Source organism: Bacillus rossius, chromosome 10, assembly GCF_032445375.1.
Source record: "Bacillus rossius redtenbacheri isolate Brsri chromosome 10, Brsri_v3, whole genome shotgun sequence".
Taxonomy (NCBI): domain Eukaryota; kingdom Metazoa; phylum Arthropoda; class Insecta; order Phasmatodea; family Bacillidae; genus Bacillus; species Bacillus rossius.
The window spans coordinates 52,794,747-52,802,374 of record NC_086337.1 but is presented as its reverse complement, the minus strand read 5'-3'; positions in this window follow the sequence as shown (position 1 = coordinate 52,802,374).

Here is a 7,628-nt window from a genome sequence, read left to right as displayed (position 1 = left end):
TAGCAAGTCTTCAAATTTTTGCTCAACAGACACCAAAATTCTTGGGTAAAATTGTAGAATATATTGAGTAAAAACATTTCTTTAGTTAAACAAACCCATTAACATGTTTATTTATTTATATATATATAAGACATAATAAATTGTATCATCAACTGCTGGGTCAGCAAAGTAAAATGCCTTCATCTTCCTCTGTTCCTCCACCATTCCTCATCCTTCACTTTACTCCAGTCTTCTCCTTTCTCCTGCACTCCCTTTAACTATTTACTCTTCCCTTCTCAATTTTTAATGACTGTCTTTGTCTCATTAAAAATTCTACATGAGCTGAAAAGTATCTCGTATGGAACATTAGAAGCAGGTATATGTACGCAGGTACTTAGCAGCAGAAAGACATTTATTTCTGTTGGACAGAAATTATTTTCATTAACTCCTCTAAAACTTATATTTGCAATTGCATAGTTATGTTTAGTCTCGTTACAAAATAAACATTCTCCATTTCACTTGTTTCTTGCCAATCCGTTAGTTGCTTAATAAAATAATAAGTTTCAAATGGAGGCTGGAAAATGTAATATAAAATAAATTAATAATACATAACTGTGAAAAATATTGATTTACAAAATACAAAGTTTAAAAGAGATTTTAAAAACGTGTGAGATTGTGAGACATTATACATGTTTATAATTCAAGAACAGAAATTCCAATATCAAGTTAATTTGTGTTGCAGTGAAAATTCATGGTACAAAACATTTCTACGGAAATGAGTTCCATGTGGTGGCTTTGCACAGGAAATGGTAAAAGTAATTTACATTAATGTAGACCCTTATATTTTCCTGTTTATTTTTTTTAATTCAATTTTAAAAACTTGGCTTAAGTTAATAAAACTATGTTACAATCATTTCTTTGTATGTACTTCAATCATTTGGTATTTTCTTTTGTTTGTAGTGGTAGCAATACTTTAAATAAATAAATATGATGTTCGTATCAAATTTTATTTTAATGGTGATATATTTGTTTAGAATTAATTAAATTAAAAAAACACGGGATGTCTTAAGTTTTATATGTATGGCTGGCACACTTAGCTAAGATATTATGCGAACTGAAAGTATGTAGTATTGCAAGAGTGAACAGGGTACTTGTGGATTTTTAGGTTAGGGCAACCACTTTCATTTTTCAGTAATATTGGCCGAAAATTAACAAGCGTATTGTGAATCGGCAGAAATGCTGTTTCAACTAAATACCGGCAGAATCTAGGATTATGTACACATCTCACGATCATCTCTGAAATGGGAATTTCATTCTTTAGAGGGTTATTACTATTTACACCCGATAGAGAAGTCTTCCATTATTAGCCTGGTGGTCTGTATCTCGCCTTGTTATAAGTGAACATATTATATTCAGAATGTCATTTTTATTTCATATTCTTTGTGGCTCATTTAACTGGAAACATTTTAAAACTGCAAAATACATTAAAATAAAAAGCTAAAGAGAGATTGCTAATTTTTGTTGTACTCATGATTAAAAATTAATCTTTAATCTTTGTAGTGCTGATTGTTTCTGAATGGTTTTATAATTTTAATTATATTTTTTTAAACATTTTTAAGGTGGTATTCTGTAACACTGACATAAACTGATAGGATGTATTTATGTGCAATACAATTTCGATTTACTATATGTTGTATGTAGACACTGTTGTAAAACTGAATAATTTTTCTGGGGATTCTGTTATCTTACACTAAAAAATAAGTTTACATTTTTTTTTAGAATTATAAGACCAATTACAAACAATCTATTGAAGTAAAATCAAGGGTAAAAAAAAATTAACTAAACAGAATAATTCAGGAAACTACTACTATTTAACAGCTGTCTTGTTACCAGTAAAAATGCAGAAACTATACTAACATAAGTTCCAGATTTTTTTGCTGTCAACCCACTTTTAGAGCTACAGTCTTTCTTGAAGTCCACTACGTGGGGTTTTGGAAAAGTTCTTGCTTATAAACAAATTTGAGCCAGCTAGATATCGTCTTTGACTGACTGAAGCAACACTGATGAAATTTTCTTACTACCTTAGTAGACCTCGGTGTGTGTTTCCATGGTAGCATGGAGAATGTTTAGACCATATTCTAGCTCTTGCCATGTCACAAACAGAAAAAAAAAATAAAGATGGCCACTTACACGTCATCTGTTCGCACAAAAAAAATCCAGTGTGCTGAAAACGGCATGTAGCTGGCTCAATTAGTTTTCCCACCAAACATTTTCTAAACCTGTAGCGAACTTAAGAAACATTGTATGCATCATCTACATCTATACAGTGTAGACAACAATAGAAGCCAGAAAAATATGCTGAGCATTACTGTTGTATGTGATACTGCCCTGATTTGATTGCTTTAATTTCTATCTTGTGTTACTTAATCATTTTGGCATGGCAGGCTATGAATGCTGCTTACGATTTGCATTTTTATGTTTATGGTATTGTATGAAATAATCTCTTTATCATGTAATGGGATGATTATTAAATTGCCCCTTAGGGGTTTCTACAAATGCATGGCATGTTAAACTAAAGCAATGAGATTTTGTCATGATCTTGAATGATTGTTACTGTTACAATATGTGTAAAAAAAAAATGTGATTTTAACTTCTGTGGGACATAAATTATGCTAACATTAGTGTTGTGGTGGAAATTATTTCAATTTGACACAATCTGGTGGAAAAGTGATAACAACTGATATGTAAAAGCTTTGGTGTTCCAGGTAGGCTGCACTGCAGAAGGAACTAGCTTTTGAGAACTTTTGTTGTTGGTTTTTACTGATTAAACCACATCAAACACACTTCTGAGCAAGGAATTCATATTTATAGTTATAATTTACTAGTTAGTTGAATTCTCCAACTATAAAGTACTCTACTTGATACAAGTAAATAAGATGATTCTGAGAGCACTCTCGCAGGTGTACTTCATATCGGAACAGTTCTGTCGTGAACGCAAGTATGTATTTATAACAGTTTACATGCGAGTACATGGTGTGATGGAAATTATTGCAATGTCAACGAGGCTTGAGATTGCGAATGTTGATTTTAAACTGTGCCCTAGCCTACATCTAAGCATTTTTTTAATTCAAAAATTCAATATAGAACTCGAACTGCAAGTTGTGGCTAAATATTTGGAAGATTACAAGTCACCTGTTTTTAAAGCTTTCCTACTTGAAACAACTGAAAATAAGAAATAGTAAGAATCATTCTTGTTTAAAGCTTTCTTTCTTGAAACTGAAGTAATGAACTTTGAAAATTCATGTACATTTGTTTTTACTTGTAGAACTGGAATAAACATTAAATATTCTTTTCAAATAAGAAAAGGAATGTCTGGCTCTATATGGAGAAACTAAAGTTAGACTACCTTCATTCTAATTATGCATTTCATGCCCAGAAGCTCTTATTAGTAAATTTTCATATTTAAGGCTCCTAAGTAACACATCTGTTTTTTTCCCCTGAAAGTTTTGGTAATATGTATAATTTTTATTTTTGGTAAAAACACGGATTCATGAAATTTTGGTGATGATAACTTTTTTTAGTAGGTGATTAAAATACAGTTTTTGTATACAATACAAAATTCAACTATGTGTGTATGTATTACATTGTCCTGGCCATGCTGTAGTTGACAACCTTTTCGCCAGTGTGTATTGTGTGGTTGTGAATGCCAGATTACATTTTGTCATTTACAAGCTTTGCCAGTCAGAGTGCTTTCAGGATCAAATGTGTGTAAAGTAAATATGCCGTGCAGTGTGAATTGTCATTTTTTCCAAGTGAAGTCTTATTTTGTGCCGGCAATTGGACAGTAAAATAATTGTGACGAATTTTGGTTTTCTCCTAAAAAACAAGAAACATATAAGGCAAGAATAAATTCATGAAACCTAAAGTTTCATTATAATTAACATAAATTTGGCTTGGAAATGTTATTCAGTGGTTCACTTATTCTTCATGCGTTCTTTCCAAGTGGCTGTTGGGAAATTTGGGTACTCAAAATTGAGACATGTTACATTGCACAGACTATAATTCTGAGGGAAAACACACCTAGGCATGGATTTACAATTTTAAATTTATTTTCCTGATTCAGGCATCATGTTTGGCAAGTCAACGTCAAGTACTTTTACACTATTATTTGAATGAATGCACTGCTTTAAAAACCATTTTTCAGTGACCCCTAAATTTACATCAGTCTGCATTTTTGCTGTTTTCATCTACAATTCTACATATGTGTAGTGTTTATTGTTTAGGCGTGTGCATTAGTCACGTGTCAGTAGGTCTGTGCATGCATGTTTTTGTATAGCAAGCAGTACTGTGGCCTAAATAGGAATCAATGCTTCTTTGGTTAAGATAAATTAAAATGTTCATGTAACTATTTTATAGATTTGTGTGTTTGTAAATAAAAAAAATTGCTGTGTGTTTGAAAATTAGTAACTTCAAGCCATTTTTAATATTTTTAAAATTACTTAGAGTTCACAATTTCATGTATGTAGTACTCGAGCCAGTAAAATAATTGATTTGATATTAGTGATTGCAACACGCAGAGTGTATTTCATATAAATTTCAATCATTTTCTTTTCTTTACAGTTCCTGTTGTGATCTATGTACATAGAACAAATTTAGCAGTCCTGGATATACTGAAGTGCAATTTCTATCATTGCGGTTGATATTATTTCCCGTCAAGCTTTCTGTAGGAGTGATGAGGTGAATTAAGTTGTGGTATGTAAATGATGTAAAAGGCTTAAATGTACTTACTGGTCATTCTGTAGATTGTCATTTGCAGCAAAACTGAAAATTTTACTTTAATTTTGTAGTTGTGATAGCTGCGGCATTTTATGAATTGCTATCTAAATTCATATCATCATACGATTATGTGTTCGTTGTTTTCTTAAGTGGCCTCTTCAATGAATGTAAAAAATTTTTTTTCCAATGCCATCTAATGAAGCAAAAAGAGTACAAATTTACAATGTTGTCATGATACTCATTTACTTTTGCAGCTGACTTTGAATGTTTCTGGTAATTACTGTAATGTCTATAAATTAATAAAAAATTTATTTACTGTAAAGACTGCAGTAATTTTGAAATTTTTTGTGTATATTTATTTACGGGAATTCAAATCTTTGCCACTTTTTTATTAATATGTATGATAGTCCATATTTCATAATAATTGGGTCATGTTAAGATTTTATGACCGCAATGTTTAAAGTTAAACACATTCAAAAATGTAGATTTTCCTGTTACTGCATAAACCATTTACAATTCTATAGCAAATTATTTTTGTGCATTTCATGGTGTTTCAAAACTACAGAATACAACAAACTAAAAAAATATATATATTAAAACAATTTTTCTTAAACAAAATAGAATGTCTCGTAATCACGTGTATGAAATATAGCTTAATTAGAGAACTAAGACTACTTATTATTTTACTATAAACTAAAATTTATGTAAACTACGTTAATTAAGTTAGTTGCAAGTGATAATTCATTTGATCACTAGATATTCTGACTGGTTGCACTTAAAAGCACTTTTATTGTAAACATTTATTTAACAAAAAAATATCTTAGTTTTGTAATACAACAATGAGGTCTATGACTACATTGTTTATAAAATTGGCCATTGGCTAGGGCCTCTTTCTGTTATAACATATTGCAATATAAAAACTCAACATATGTTATCTAAGATTTTCAAATTTATATTAGGTACTCATAATGTTAACTGGATATGGAAAAATTAACTTGGTAATTAAATTATTACAGAAACGCCAACTTTTACTCGTGTACATTATTGCTAATAAACTATATACATATAGAGCTCTGTAAAGTGGAAAGAAAACTTCATGCAATAAAAATTGCTATTGGACTTTTTATTTATGACAGAATGTAACCAATTACCTCATTTATTTAAAATGCTATTATAAAATCTTACCTAAACTAAACTTTAATACAAATGTCAGATTACAGTAGCAAGAATGTGTTATTTTACAGTAGTTAATCTTTATACATGCAAAAGATGTTTATTCATTACTCTTATTAAAACAACTATTTACAGTGATACCTCGTTACGATATTGGTTAATCCAAACCTGTTAAAATCCTCAGCAACATGAATAGGATGTTCGTATATTACGAAATATGAGATAATTATGTAATTTAATGTTACATTGTGGCCCCAAAACTAGTTCCGCGTACATTAAGTGAAACCCCGTATGTTCGTTACCCCGCAATTAACAACATTTTCTTAAGGTCCCAATTACGTGTTATAAATGCAATGCAATAATACTGTTCATCAAATTACACAAACCTCATTATTACAAAGTGGATAAATTTCTTTCCCCTCAGTTTTCTATTAATGAGGTTTCACTGTATGAGTATCCTTTATAATAATTGAAGATTTTATTTATCAGTGATAGTAAATGGCTCGTGTCAAACACAACCCCCCCCAGCAGTACATAGGGGTGGAGACACACACTAGGGCAGCGATGACTGTAACCAACCTTATCTTTCTCATACACACAAATTAGAATCATAAACCTAATTTTTACAAAATATATAGTAGAAACATGATAGTAGGCAACAGAATAAATAAAATTCCCCCAAAAGATTGTTAAATCTCTTATTAGAATTGCTCAACTACAGCCTTTTTTTTTACACGAGTTAATCGGAGTGATACAAAACCAAATTGTTGACATTTTTTTTATACTATTTGATTTTGTTGCATCCAGTCGAGTTTTCAAATGCCATGAAGTGCTCAAAAATAATCTATTGAATTGTAAATGGATTATGCCATAAATAAAACATCTAAAAATTTTCAATGGAAACTATTTGTTTAACCTGATACTGGGGTCAAAAATTTTTTTATGATGTGTGGACTATATATAGTAAATGTCACAATGAAGGAATATATCTGGTAAACTAAAATAGTCATAGTAAAGAGTAATATTAAGTTTTAAAAAACATAAGGATACTGGTTATAATAAATATTCTCCTTAAAAACTCTCGTTTAATTTCATAGTGCAGTTAATACCTTAAAGGAATGTAATTAATTTTTTTACACATTGTACATTAAGCAAATAGCTATGTATTAATAATAATATATATATCAGTCTAGTGGCTTTATTTTTTCATACTACGTAGGTAGGTTTATATCCTCTAAGGATAATTAATATATTAGTACTACTTCAATTTTGTTAGGAAATAAATCTCTATAGGTAATAAAACACTATAATAGTACAACTTAATGAGTCCCAAACCAGGGTTTAGTATTTCATTATATAGTTTAACCTTTTGCCGTGCAAATTGAATGATTTGATATTCAATGTAGTTGCTCCGGCACTACGAGATCAATTTAGTGATTTATATTGAATACAATTAAAAACATTTATTCTGAATATTAGTGTTAGAAATTGTTTTCATAAACTCTCGAAAGTAGTATTTATATAAGTTAGGTTTATGTTACAGTATGTTAATTTATTTGTATTATAAAAAAATTACATTAATAATTTAAAAATAAAAATTATATTGAACATTTAGCATGTTTATTGATTTTAATTCATCTATATAAAATAATTAATTACATCAATTTTGACCACTGAGTATATAATTAATTTTAGATAGT